This window comes from Schistocerca piceifrons, chromosome 2 (assembly GCF_021461385.2).
Source record: "Schistocerca piceifrons isolate TAMUIC-IGC-003096 chromosome 2, iqSchPice1.1, whole genome shotgun sequence".
Classification (NCBI taxonomy): Eukaryota; Metazoa; Arthropoda; class Insecta; order Orthoptera; family Acrididae; genus Schistocerca; species Schistocerca piceifrons.
Genome location: NC_060139.1, coordinates 291,910,261 through 291,925,543, shown reverse-complemented (window position 1 = coordinate 291,925,543; position 15,283 = coordinate 291,910,261). Strand labels below are relative to the sequence as shown.

The 15,283-nt window shown below is 45.3% G+C and overlaps 1 long non-coding RNA gene across 1 annotated transcript in view; it reads right to left on the bottom strand.

The window, feature by feature from the left end:
* The window catches only part of LOC124777087, a 502,342-nt gene that overhangs the window by 210,397 nt on the left and 276,662 nt on the right, over positions 1-15,283 (bottom strand). Inside the window, exon 3 of the long non-coding RNA XR_007015682.1 lies at positions 7,062-7,113. This is a non-coding gene — a long non-coding RNA (uncharacterized LOC124777087). The remainder of the gene's footprint in view (positions 1-7,061; positions 7,114-15,283) is intronic.

The window sequence follows — 15,283 nt, the reverse complement described above, 5'->3', positions numbered from 1 at the left end:
CTCTTCCATTTCCATAATATTGTCCTCAAGAACATCGCCCCTGTATAGACCCTCTATATACTCCTCCCACCTTTCTGCTTTCCCTTCTTTGCTTAGAACTGGGTTTCCATCTGAGCTCTTGATATTCATACAAGTGGCTCTCTTATCTCCAAAGGTCTCTTTAATTTTCCTGTAGGCAGTATCTATCATACCCCTCATGAGATAAGCCTCTACATCCTTACGTTTGTCCTCCAGCCATCCCTGCTTAGCCATTTTGCACTTCCTGTCGATCTCGTTTTTGAGACGTTTGTATTCCTTTTTGCCTGCTTCACTTACTGCATTTTTGTATTTTCTCCTTTCATCAAATAAATTCAGTATCTCTTCTGTTACCCAAGGATTTCTACTAGCCCTCGTCTTTTTACCTACTTGATCCTCTGCTGCCTTCACTATTTCATTCCTCAAACCTACCCATTCTTCTTCTACTGTATTTATTTCCCCCATTCCTGTCAATTGTTCCCTTATGCTCTCCCTGAAACTCTCTACAACCTCTGGTTCTTTCATTTTATCAGGTCCCATCTCTTTAAATTCCCACCTTTTTGCAGTGTCTTCAGTTTTAATCTACAGTTCATAACCAATAGATTGTGGTCAGAGTCCACATCTGCGCCTGGAAATGTCTTACAATTTAAAACCTGGTTCCTAAATCTCTGTCTTACCATTATATAATCTATCTGAAACCTATTAGTATCTCCAGGGTTCTTCCATGTATACAACCAACTTTCATGATTCTTGAACCAAGTGTTAGCTATGATTAAGTTATGCTCTGTGCAAAATTCTACCAGGCGGCTTCCTCTTTCATTTCTTAGCCCCAATCCATATTCACCTACTACGTTTCCTTCTCTTCCTTTTCCTACTGTCGAATTCCAGTCACCCATGACTATTAAATTTTCATTTCCCTTCACTACCTGAATAATTTCTTTTATCTCATCATACATTTCATCAATTTCTTCATCATCTGCAGAGCTAGTTAGCATATAAACTTGCACTATTGTAGTAGGCGTGGGCTTCGTGTCTATCTTTGCCACAATAGTGCGTTCACTATGCTGTTTTTAGTAGCTTACCCGCACTCCTATTTTTTTATTCATTATTGAACCTACTCCTGCATTACCATTATTTGATTTTGTATTTATAACCCTGTATTCACCTGACCAAAAGTCTTGTTCTTCCTGCCACCGAACTTCAGTAATTCCCGCTATATCTAACTTTAATCTATCCATTTCCCTTTTTAAATTTTCTAACCTACCTGCCCGATTAAGGGATCTGACATTCCACGCTCCGATCCGTGGAACGCCAGTTTTCTTTCTCTTGATGACGACGTCCTCCTGAGTAGTCCCCGCCCGGAGATCCGAATGGGGGACTATTTTACCTCCGGAATATTTTACCCAAGAGGACGCCATCATCATTTAATCATACAGTAAAGCTGCATGTCCTCGGGAAAAATGACGGCTGTAGTTTCCCCTTGCTTTCAGCCGTCCGCAGTACCACAACAGCAAGGCCGTTTTAGTTAGTGTTACAGGGCCAGATCAGTCAATCATCCAGACTGTTGCCCCTGCAACTACTGAAAATGCTGCTGCCCCTCCTCAGGAACCACACGTTTGTCTGGCCTCTCAACAGATACCCCTCCGTTGTGGTTGCACCTACGGTACGGCTATCTGTATCGTTGAGGCACGCAAGCCTCCCCATCAACGGCAAGGTCCGTAGTTCATGGTGGGGGGGGGGAGCACTTGTACGAAGAGGGAAAGTAACTCAACTGTTTGAGAAGCTCAGTAATGAACTTCCTCCGGTTTAAGTTTTCATGATTAATATGTACACCCAAAAACTTGGAGCTTTCTACCTTATTTACTGACCCCTTTTCATGTGCTTTACCAATTCTTGGCGTGACTATTTGCTGTATAGAAATATGTATAGCGCTTTTTTCCAAATTTAAGGGGAGTTCATTTTCTGATAATCACATTATAATTCTTTGGAAAACATATAACAGTGCTCCAGTACGTTACATACTTGAAATCACTGTAGCCGGACGTGTAGACCGAGCGGTTCTAGGCGCTTCAGTCCGAAACCGCGCGACTGCTACGGTCGGAGGTTCGAATCCTGCCTCGGGCATGGATGTGTGTGATGTCTTTAGGTTAGTTAGGTTTAAGTAGTTCTAAGTTCTCGGGGACTGATGACCTCAGATGTTAAGTCCCATAGTGCTTAGAGCCATTTGAAATTACAGTGGTGCGTCTCAGGGAAGGTGTTCCACGCGTCGCCCTCACATTTGGAGGAAATACTGCACCCATCTCTGCAGTGAGTTATGAATTTTTCGAACACCCACGGATTGACCAAGCTGTATTTCGCTGCTCCTGCTCCGTGAGATAATTTCAGACTGAGGTCAGGTAAAGTCTAAGGCCTAGATGCAAGTAGTGATCGACATTTTGGACCATATTCACGCGTTAGATGTTGTCTTACATCAGCAGTAACCTGTGTCAGTATCATGTGATTCACGTACCATGTTCCTCAACGTTACGCGACTTAAAGCAGGCCATGGACGAAATTTGAGCCAAATTAGGTTGGGTCTCAGGGCAGTGTCTACGTAGCTATCATTTTAAAATATTTTCACCGTAACGACTTTTAGATTGATTGCTGAAGGTGTTACCAAGAATCGTCCGTAACAGTCGTTCCATATAGTTCCGTAAAATTAATGAATTCAGAGCAACATTCTTCTAGGCGGGTCAGCTGTGATAGCCAAGAAGGGTCCCTAATGACGCTCATAGCGGCGAAGGCCATCCGACGCAGTGCTACAGTACTACACTGCACTTTCACTTCCTAAGGTGAATGAAAATATTTTAATTGCAGCTAATAAAGCTATTCAGCCCCTTTTATCAACTGCATAGTGATGTGACGCAACGCACAGGACATGGTCTGCAGATCAGAGACACATGAGCTGGAAACAGATCCGACGCACTCGCCGGGTCAATGACCTGCGGTGTGAGTACGCTGACCAGCGGAGATGTGCCTTCAGGTGGGCTTTCACGGTCGCTCAGGCAGACTGTTCCGTCATTTCCGCCTCAGCCCCACAATACCGAAAATGATGGACTGTAACAGCATATAAATCGCGTAGTGTGCAATCCGTAGACAAATACCACACATACTCCCAGCGATGGAATGGGCTGACAGACCGCTCGCCTCGTTCACTCAGCGTTACACTGTTTCACTCACAGCCAGTACAATATCCGACCAACTACCAACATTACAGCAATCGAAATAATCGTCTTTACAAATTTTGTTTCATGAAACTTTCGATTCATTTATTTCTCGTAAATCAGCGCTAAAAGCCCTTCAGCAACAAGTAACTGTTTCAGTATGTGTCAGTATACTGAAGAATATGTACGTCAGTGTTACAGGGTACGGTGAACTTCACCTTGGGTTATTCAAAACTGAATGGGAGGGTCAAGGAGGTTCTACATCATCAAAACTCTTCCCAGCAGTTCTGGAGGAAGTTTTCATATCTCTAAAATAGGAAAACAAAGAAGGGATACGAGTTACTGCGAGACATCTGAACAAACTTCCCTTTATTGATGCACTGTTTGCCTCCACTGCCGACAAACTATGACAGCCAATGGAAGAACACTCAGAGCAACTTTGAAAGTAGACTTGATAATGAGTTATCCTAATACAAATCAATGTATGACCCATACACCGAGAATGAAGCAATACAAATTAACAATGAAATCATACAATGAGCTGGTGAGTATCCTTGTTTATGGCAGTTCAAGACAATGGCAGGATGGCCAGCAGAATAAATACATTGACGAGTAGAAATGTGTTCGAGTGTTATTGGTAAACTACATAGAACTTTCAAAACCGAGCATCCAACGTCTCTGAAACAGAAAGGGTGCAATCCGTACGTGTAAACAGATTTAACTTACGGTAGTGAGGCAGGAACTTTGAGGGCAGAAACCATTCAAAATCTAAAGTTTGCTCTGCATGCATTAGAGAGAGGTAAATGTCGGGAATCACTAACAGAGACAGCGAAACAAACTACTCGACCAGACAACAGACTACAGTGGAAGTCTAATATTGACCGCAGTGGAAAAGGGCGGGCCTGGTAGCCAGAAGATGGATGGTAGATGTAGTAAGGAAGGTCTCCACTTGATAGGAACGTAGAGGGTGTTCAGAAATTCCCCTTAGAAACTCTTAGGACTTGTAGAGGAGAGTGAGTACATAATACTTTGAACAGAAACCTACGTCCCTACGACGGTTTCGGTTCAGATGTTTAACTCATACAATTCCGGCTGAGGAAATGCATTAGACATGACGCAGTACAGTTATTAAGTAACAATTCGGAAGGCAGCGTAACGAAACATCCATTTATTACTTAAGCACATGTTTTGTTTGTATTAACACTTAAACATTGCTCGTTTACGTTATTCCAAAACTGTACGGACAGAACAGTAATGATGCATTACGACAGGCTCGATGTGGTCACCACCAACGTTGTTACAGACGTTCTACCTATGAAGCATGTTCTGGTACACACTCTCCATCCCATCTTCTGTCTTTTCAATTTCTAGTGCAACGCCCAGAATTCGTGGCAGCAGCTCTTCATCTGTCTCTACAAGAGTCTTAAATTACATTTTGCACACGAGTCCACAAGAAGTAGTCCATATAGGTGACAGCCTGAAGTAGTACACGTCACGTGTCTAATTCATTGCATACCAGGACAAACAGCTCTGAGACTTTCCCCTTTCCCTCAGCAGACGTGGACGCGTTACATACCAGAATAGGAACTGTCGTAGAACGGAAACGGCACGTTTCTGGACGTGGGTTCCTATTCAGAATATTATGTGCTCACTCTCCCCCACAAGTCCTAGAAGTTTGTACCGGGAATTTCCGAATACCCTGTATAATCAAAGGCCGATATGACGACCAAGAGGAAGGATAGTAGGTGACAGTAGAAAACATGTAGACGCAACACGCATGCGTATGCTTAAAGGCTGTATTGCGTGGGAAAAATCTCTTTGCAGCAATGACTCTTGAATATCTCATTATGATGATGTTTTAGGGGGATGTGTCACAATTTTTCCATCGAGATGTAACGGAGTTATATGCTGTCATTTTGAGATGACTTTAGCCCTGAAACCAGTAAAATCAAAAGTAGTTTCAGTAGTTGTCGATAATTAATTCCTGAAAGAAGTCGATCATGACACGTAATAACAAACTGTTTAAAACTAACGAAAAATATTTCGAGTGACTTCCACTTTTTCTTAGATATAAGGTACTTATAACAACAGCACATTATTGCTGATTGCTTGCTGAATCTACGGCTATAATAAATCCTTCCGATGTTTTATTTCACGATTTGTGTAGCAAACCCATATTGCAGATGTTGAAACCAGTTTAATTCATTGTTCCATATATTGCTACCATGAATTGAGGAAATATAAAGATTAAAGACCACAGAAGAATAATATCTGTCATGGGGGACAACTCATTTGGCTGATTTCAAAACTGAATCAAGTATTAACAAAGAAAGCTGCTGTGCAATATTGAAATTCATTTAAACGATTATTTTGAAAAGCAACGTTGTTCAGCAAATGCTGGAAAACAAAATATCCAACCTCATCAGCCGAATTGCTATTAATAAAATATTACTCATAATATTAAATTCTCCATAACTTCAGAATTGTTAAAAACTTGTAAAATCAAAAGCAAATTTGGAATGAGCAAAAAAATTCCTTTAAAATGGGACAATTTAGACATAAATTCGCAGTCTTTTTAAATTTCGCAAAACTTACACTTACTTTACCAAGATGGCGGACTGATATGAAGATATAACAGTGGAAAACGGTTCAAATGGCTCTGAGCACTATGGGACCTAACTTCTGAGGTCATCAGTCCCCTAGAACTTGGAACTACTTAAACCTAACTAACCTTAGGACATCACACACATCCATGCCCGAGGCGGGATTCGAACCTGCGACCGTAGCGGTTGCGCGGTGCCAGACTGTAGCGCCTAGAACCGCTCGGCCACCCCGGCCAGCTATTACAGTGGAGTCAAGTACGATTGCTACTACATTAATATATATTCAAACAAATACTTTCAACTTGATATTAATGTAAATTAAAACAGAGCTACCTTTCGCTCTGGTTAATTCTGTTATTAAATACATTCCATAATCTTGCTGCGGTTGCAAGCTCCTGTTGACATGACCACCTTCCACCCCCCCCCCCCCCCCACCACCACCACCACTACGACCACCAAAACAAAAAAGATTACATAAACTTGGTTGTGTAAGTTCACAACCCTTAAACTGGAGAGACGCCAAGCGTGACTTGAGAGTGAGCTGATGTTGTAGGTCACGTAGACCTGCAGTTCTTTGTTTTTGTGAATCTTAACCAAATGTAAGTTGGCAACAGTGTAAAAGAATGTCCGACGTCAGTCATGAGCAACCTGTGACTTGTTTACAAAACAAATACTGAGCTATAAAGACATCTATAAATATTTACACTGAAATCTGACTGCACAAATGAACTTCAAGACCAGAGACCAGGAACTGCCTGCAGCCATCAAACTCATCACACTACACTGACAACATCTACAAGGTGGATTCATTGGGTACTGTTGCTGTACTGAAGAGGGGCTCTGACCTTTCTTTTTTATCAACCGCAAGTTTAAGTAATGCCACAGTACTCTAGGTCATTGCGGTGTTGCGGTTTCTTAGTAAATGTGCAGTAGGCAGCTTGTACATAAAACAAACACAGTTGAATTGTTGCCCTTCTGAAGACGTCGCCCTGCGATAGAGGAAGCGCATGTTGAGTTTAACATCTGCCGACAGCAAACTACTGGCCCGGATGGGGAAGGAGGAGTCTTCGCTCTTACTTAAGCATCTTATGTTGTTATTTGGAAAACCACGACCATCTAAATAAGGTTTGAGAGAATTAGAATCCAGTGTGGTAAACTCAACTGGTGTGACAGTGGAATGACGAGTGGTTACCACACACGGCAGTGCTTCAAGTTGTCGCAGGAAAACTGAGTAGCTTACCTTGCGCAAGACTTGGATGCTTGAAGCTCCAATGTTGTGACTCTTCTCACACCTGAAAAAAAAAGACAAGTATTAATTGCGCATTTTGTTGTATCAATACAAATGGATAATTCTGCAGATTAGGACAAGGAAACGCGTTGACGACACCATCTCTGAGAATTTTCCAGTGTGTTGACTGTCATAAGTGATGTGAATGCTATTGCTCTGTAACCAATGTCGGAGGTTGCAATACTGTTTACAAATGTTTTAGTCCGCAGCTCGTGGTCGCGCGGTAGCGTTCTCGCTTCCCGCGCCCGGGTTTCCGGGTTCGATTCCCGGCGGGGTCAGGGATTTTCTCTGCCTCGTGATGACTGGTTAGTTAGGTTTAAGTAGTTCTATGTTCTAGTGGACTGATTACCATAGATGTAAAGTCCCATAGCGCTCAGAGCCATTTTTTACAAATGTTTTATATGTTTATACAGTTACAAAACTATTCAATATTTCATGTAAATTTATAAAAATGTTTTGCATTTAAAACTGGCGTAATATAACTGTGATATGCAAAAACTATTTGAAAAGTATAACGTGATGTTAGAGTGCTTTGCTAATGTGCATTTGTAACTTTTGTAAAGAAATATGTGAAACGTATAATTTACTAAACAATATTTTATCATGGCTTAACGAAATGAAATGTTTGTGTGTTTAATTTGAAATATTTGTGCAAGTTGTCATTTGTATAAAATGTTACACACTTGGCACAATTTGTAGGATATGTGTTATGTAAAGGATGCAGTGCTTTTGTACTGTATTGAACTTACTTTAGGAAGCATCTGCTACCCAATCATGATATTACCGCCGCGCGCGGTAGTCGCGCGGTCTTGGCGCCTTGCCCCGGTTCAAGCGGCGCTCCTCACCTCCCCCCCCCCCCCCCCCACCCGTCGGAGGTTCGAGTCCTCCCTCGGGGATGGGTGTGAGTGTGTGAGTCTAGGGATCAGTGACCTCAGCAGTTTGGTCCCATACGAACTTACCACCACATGATATTACTGCACTCGGCCTCCCCTCGCCGTTATCGGAAAAACGCGACGCCGTTATGACAAACAAACACTGTGGTGACCAAGAAAAACGCATCACACTGTGAATGCTTATAGGACAGATGTGGTTCAGCGTGTCTTCACGATGAGATCTCAAGGTAAGCCGACCGAACCGCCCTCACTCACGAGTGCAACAATATTTTGGTCGACTAGTACATTGACAGGCCTAAACGTAAAGAGCGCCTCGTTAATACGGTGATGGCCCAGCTGTGCAACACAATACAGAAATGTTTCTAACTATTAACTATTCGATAACGTCACGTTAGTTTTCCGGAGATATGTGTGCATCTGATGTCTTTGCACACGTCTCGCGGTTCTACATCTTCATTTACATATACATCTACAGAGATACTACGCAAGCCAACGTACGGTTCGTGCCGGACGATACGCTGTACAAAACTATTCATTTCCTTTCCTGTTCTACTCGCAAACTGAGCGAGGGGAAAACCACAGGCTGCCCTAATTTCTCCTATCTTTTCTACGTGGTCTTTACGCACAGTGTATATTGCTGCCAGTAGAATCGTTCGACAGTCAACTTCAAATTCCAGTTCTCTAAATTTTCCCAATAATGTTTTCGAAAAGAACTTCGGCTTCCCTCCAGTAATTCCCATTTGAGCTCCCAAGCATCTTCGTGCTGTTCAAACCTACTAGTAACAAATATCGCAGCCCACCTCTGACTTGCTTCGATGTCTTCTTTCAGTCTGACCCCTGGTACGAATGGCAAACACTCGAGCAGTACTCAAGAGTAGGTCGCATTAACCTCCTATATGCGGTCATCCTTTACAAATGAACCACATTCCTAAAATTTTCCAAATGATCCGAAGTGGACCATTCGCCTCCCCTGTCACAGTTCTCGCATGCTCGTTTCATCTCATATCGCTTTGCAGCATTTTACGCCTAGATATTTGATCGACGTGACTGTGCCAAGCACGACACCACTAATGCTGTATTCTAGCATTATGGGTTTCTTCCTTACTCATACGCATCATTTTACATTTTTCTACATTTAGAGCTAGCTGGCATTCATCAACTCGACTAGGAAATTTGTGTAAGTCACCTTGTATCCTCCTACAGTCACTCAAATTCGATATCTTCTCATACACTACAGCATCATCAGCAGACAACCACAAAATGCTGCTGACCATGTCCGCCAGATCATATATGTATACAGAAAAAAAAACAGCGGTCCTATCACAGTTCCCTGGGGACTCCTGAGGATACCCTTGTCTCTAATGAACACTCGCTGTCGGGGACAACATACTGAGTTCTGTTGCTTAAGATGTCTTCGAGACACTCACGTACCTGGGAACTGTAACACCCCCACATCGACAGAGAAGCGATGAGCTGCGTTTAAGAGCCTGCCGCGAGGCATTTGGCCAGCAGAAATTATCACCGTTGTTAGTGCAAGTTGGACGTCCAAAATATCTCAGACCGTCATCTACTCAAACGTTTAGCTCGGGGATTTCAAAGTCCAATATCTTCAAATTATTGTGTCATAATTTCAGTTTCAAATAATGCGTTCATGGCATCGCTTTCTTAAACAGGCAATGTGGGTGTTTTCTTAGTAAGATTACAGGTCTCCCAGCTAGTCGCACTCACTTGCGTCATTGCGTAAGTAATATGTTTCTTCATAACTGATTCTCCCATTTAAGCTAAATTTTATTGCAACCACTAACTTCGAAATCCAATATCTAGCCACTACATCTTTCACGGGATCATCGGGTAATAAACCTTGTATTGTTTTCATATCATCCCCCTGCTTACCTGGGTGGTAACGTGCTTGCCTCCCATGCAAGTGGGCCCGGGTTCGACTCCTGGCCCGGGTTGGAGATTTTCTCCGCTCGTGGGCTGGGTGTTGTGTTGTCATCATCATTTCATCCTCATCACCGGCGTGCAAGTCGCCCAATGTGGCGTCGAATGAAATAAGATTTGCACTTGGCGGTCGAACTTCTCCGAATAGGAGCCTCCTGGCCAGCGATGCCATACGCTCATTTCCATTATCATCCCTTCTTAGTAAAAGAACATATATAAACTGACGAAGTACGCAAGGGAGGAAGATGTGGTGTCACCGCCAGACACCACACTTGCTAGGTGGTAGTTTAAATCGGCCGCGGTCCATGTAGTACATGTCGGACCCGCGTGTCGCCACTGTGATCGCAGACCTAGCGCCACCACCAAGGCAGGTCTCGTGATACGAGAGTGGACTCGCCCCAGTTGTACGCGAACCTAGCTACCGCCCAGTTGTACGCGAACCTAGCTATCGCCCAGATGTACGCGAACCTAGCTACCGCCCAGTTGTACGAGAACCTAGCTACCGCCCAGTTGTACGAAGCCTTTCTCTCTCATTAGCCGAGAGACAGAATAGCCATCAGCTAAGTTAGTGGCTACGAACTAGCAAGGCGCCATTGGTATCAGTGCCTATAGCTTACGAGTATTCAAGAGAGATGTATTCCAAGGACTATTAAAAAGATAAGTAAAAAGCATCTACATACTTTTCTTCTTATTCATTTATAAGTTCTCATGTTCCAGACTTCACGCCCGTCTGCTTTATGCCGTGCGTGCACTATCGGCCACAGCGTTAGTCTAGCATTCCTTTTCAGCAATCCACTTCACGGTGTCGGTCCAGCTACCGACACAACATTTATTGGCGACGAGGGAAAAGTGAACTTTTTCTGATTGCTTACATTTAATTGTGTCATGGCTTCGCCACATTCTCCAGATGTACTGTCCGAATTTTATCGCTTGCAGACTCAGCAGACGCAGGCGTTACTGGATGCCCTTGGACAGCTCGTCCAGGGTCAACGTACCATTCAAACCGATGCGGCCGCCGCCGCTTCTTCGCTACCGCTGCCTCTAAACGCTGTTGCACCTCCCTTTCGACCATACGTGGCAGCCGATGAGACGTGGCAAGAGTGGTCTCGCCAGTTCAACTTCCACCTGGCTGCCTACAGAATTCAAGGTAATGAGCGGCAGCCGTTTTTGCTTTCTTGTGTCGGTGTGTCCACATACCGTGTGATAGTGAAATTGTTTCCCAGACGCGACGTAGCAACTTTGTCATACGAGGAAATTTTGTCTGCATTAGATGCCTATTTCAAAGAAACAGTTAATGTGGTTGCAAAACGGTATACGTTTTTTCGTACAAAACGTACGGCCGGTCAAACTAATAGGGAGTGGGTAGCAACATTGCAAGGACTTACTAGGGACTGTGCCTTTGAATGTGACTGTGGTCTTTCTTATTCAGATACAATGGTGCGTGATGCAATTGCACAGAACGTTTCTGATGTTCGCATACGGGAGCAAATTTTGAAACTAGTTAATCCCTCCCTTCAACAAGTGATAGACATATTGGATAGACAGGACACACTGGACTGTGCTCAGGAATCTTTTGAAACTTCGCCAGCCGTGTGTAACATTAACCGGCCCGCTGGACGCGCTGCGCGGCCCGGTAACCGGGCCTCGCGCACGGCGACACAGCGACCGCCGCGTGCTAACCCAGAGGTGCCGCGCCAGCCCGCAAATGCAGTGAAATCATGCCCGCGGTGTGCTACTAGACATTCGCGTGAACATTGCCCGTCACGCCAAGCTATTTGCTTTTTCTGCAATAAGAAAGGACATGTTCAAAGTGTTTGCCAGAAAAAGCTCAGATCAGACAATCACAATCGTTCCAGGCCCTTTGCTTCGCGCCGGAATCGAACCAAGGACACTCAGGCTCGTGGACCTTCGCCTATGGACATTCATGTCGTTAATTCCACTTCGTCCAGTGACACTTTCTCTAACAGTGACTGTGATCGTCCCACAAAAACTGTGCGTCGACGTCGCCGGAAATCACGTCAATTAGCAAGTGATTCTGTACCAGTGTCTGTTCCAATTGCACAAAACAGTCGCTCTTGTCGTCAGCAGGACAATAAACTTTTTGTGGACTTAGACTTTGAAGGCAAAGTGATACCATTCCAGCTCGATACCGGAGCTGCAGTTTCATTGCTCAATCACGACACATACAAACAACTGGGCGCACCTCCGTTGCGTGCCGCAAATGTTAAGCTCACTACATATTCCGGACAGAAAATTCCTGTGTTAGGACAGTGCAGCCTTCTTGCAACATTCAAGGGACAAACAAAACTTGTGTCATTTTACGTTCTTCGTTCTTCTTCTGCAGTGAACTTATTTGGTCTAGATTTATTTAAGTTGTTTAACATGTCTATTGTAAATCAGGTCCTATCTGTGAATCAGACTGTGCCTCCAGACAGTGTTTCCCGGCTGTGTGACGAATTTGCAGACATTTTTGCACCGGGCTTAGGTTGCGCTAAAAACTATGAAGCACATTTAGAACTGAAGGTAAACGCGCAACCGAAATTTTTCAGAGCGCGCAATGTTCCCCACGCATTGCGTGATGAGGTCGCAAGAACGTTACACGATCTCGAATCACAGGGTGTAATTGAACGTGTGCAAGCTTCTCTCTGGGCCTCACCCTTAGTAATTTTGCCAAAACCTTCCGGAAAATTGAGACTTTGCGTGGACTTCAAGGCCACAGTGAATCCACAGCTAGTGACTGCTACTTTTCCTTTGCCCCGCCCGGAAGATCTTTTTGCTAAACTGTGCCCGGGAAAATATTTTTCAAAGTTGGACCTAGCCGATGCGTACTTGCAAATACCGGTGGACGACGAATCCCAGCGCGTATTGGTGGTTAACAAGCATCTTGGATTGTACCGCTTCAAAAGACTGCCTTTCGGGTGTGCATCCGCCCCTGCCTTGTTTCAGCAATATTTACAAACTATTTGTGCGTCGGTCCCTACTGCAGCAAACTATCTGGACGATATAGTGATCTCCGGACAGACAGAAGAAGATCATCTTGCGAATTTACGAACATTATTTCAGGTCTTGCGGCAAAATGGTCTTCGCTTGAGGAAGGACAAATGTGTGTTTTTTGCTCGTGACTTACCATACCTGGGACATGTCATTAATGCCCAAGGCATACATCCAAGTCCAGAGCACCTCCGTGCCATACACGATTTGCCTTCCCCTCAAAATCTGAAACAGCTACAGAGTGTGTTGGGTAAAATTAACTATTATCATAAATATGTGCGCAATGCCTCTTCCATTTCAGCTCCGCTTCATCGCTTACGCCGTAAAGGTGTTCCGTTCGTCTGGACGACGGAATGTGAACGCGCCTTTCGCCAGTTGAAATCGGCGTTGCTTTCTAATACTTGCCTTACGCCATTCGATCCCCAGAAACCCCTTTTGTTGATGGTAGATGCATCAGATTTCGGGATCGGTGCTGTGCTTGCGCACAAAGTTGGCTCCCATGATCGCCCTATTGCCTTTGCGTCCAAATTGCTCTCGTCTGCGCAAAGAAATTATTCACAGATAGAGAAAGAAGCTTTGGCTCTCGTGTTTGGTGTTACTAAGTTCCATGATTTCTTGTATGGTCGTCACTTTACCATCATCACAGACCACAAACCTTTGACATCGCTTTTTCATCCGACCAAGCCTGTACCTCCACGTACAGCGCAGAAATTCATTCGCTGGTCTATTTTCCTCTCGCAGTACCGCTACGATATCTTGTATCGGTCCACTGCTAAGCACGGAAACGCCGATGCGTTGTCCCGTTTGCCTGTTGCTGAGGATAAAGCATTCGATTCTTCCGAACTTGCTTGCATGTTCATTGATTCGGAAACCGATGAAGTGGTCGAATCGTTTCCGATTGATTTTCGTCGTGTCGCTACAGCCACAGCTGCTGACCCTGTCCTTGCTACTGTTTTACGTTTTGTTGCTACGCAATGGCCTTTGTCAAAGTCTCGGATCGAGGATCCGTTGGTTCGCCGATTTTTTGCTCACAAGGAGAGACTTTTTGTTCGACGTGGTGTTTTGTTGTTGCGTTCTGATAATGATCAGTCCCGAGTCGTGGTCCCACGTTCGTTACAGTCCTCTGTCTTACGGCTTCTTCACCAAGGACATTGGGGTATAGTGCGAACGAAACAACTTGCTCGTCAGCACTGTACTTGGTTCGGAATCGATGCTGCGATTACGAATATGTGTTCTTCGTGCCCGGCGTGTGCCGAACAACAGTCCGCACCGCCGCGGAAAGTCTTTGCGTGGCCAAAAGCCACTTCCCCTTGGCAACGCTTGCACGTTGATTTTGCTGGTCCGTTCTGGAATGCTCGGTGGTTGGTTCTGGTCGACGCCTTCAGTAATTTTCCTTTTGTTGTCCGGATGTCTTCCACGACGTCCTCCGCCACCATCCAAGCGTTGTCTGCTATCTTTTGCATTGAAGGTCTTCCGCAGACTATTGTTTCCGACAATGGCCCACAATTCATGTCCGCTGAATTTCAGTCATTCTGCCAGGCCAATGGTATTCAACATCTGACATCCGCGCCGTTTTCGCCTCAGTCCAACGGTGCCGCTGAACGATTGGTCCGGACTTTCAAGTCACAGATGTTGAAATTGAAAGAGTCGCATTCTCGGGAGGACGCATTGTTGCTCTTTTTGTCTTCGTATCGCTCTCAGCCCCGAGATGGTCGCTCGCCGGCTGAGTTGCTCCACGGTCGTCCTCATCGCACCTTGATGTCTTTGCTGCATCCGCCGCATCAGGTTCCTGCACAGCGGCAGACTCCTGCTTTTGCTCCAGGCGACGTTGTATTTTATCGCAACTATCGAGGTTCACGGCGTTGGCTCGCAGGGCGCATTCTTCGCTGCCTCGGCCGCGCGATGTATTTGGTTTTGGGGGCCTCTGGTGGGGTGCGTCGGCATCTCAATCAGCTGCGCCTCTGTCGTCGCTCGGGTTCTGCCGCTCCCCGTCTGCTTTCAGCGACGGTGCCGTCCGGTCAGCGCCCTGGGGACCCATCTACTGGCTCGCCTCATCCCCAGGTGTTACCGACGATGCCTTCCATTTTGCCCCATGGCGACGCGCCGCCGCCGCAGCAGCAGCAGCAGCAGCAGCCGCCGCCGCCGCCGACCGCATTCGACGCTTCGTTGCAGCCGCCAAGCGCCTCCCAGGGTCACGCGCCGCCGATCGCTTCCCGTGACCAGCTGTCCTCCGCCATGGAACGCCCGCCCGCTCCGGACCACATGACGTCATCGCGCGTCGGCTACCCCGACGCAATGGAGGTCGACCCTTCAGTCCCTCCTGTCTCTTTACGGGCGCATACACCGCAT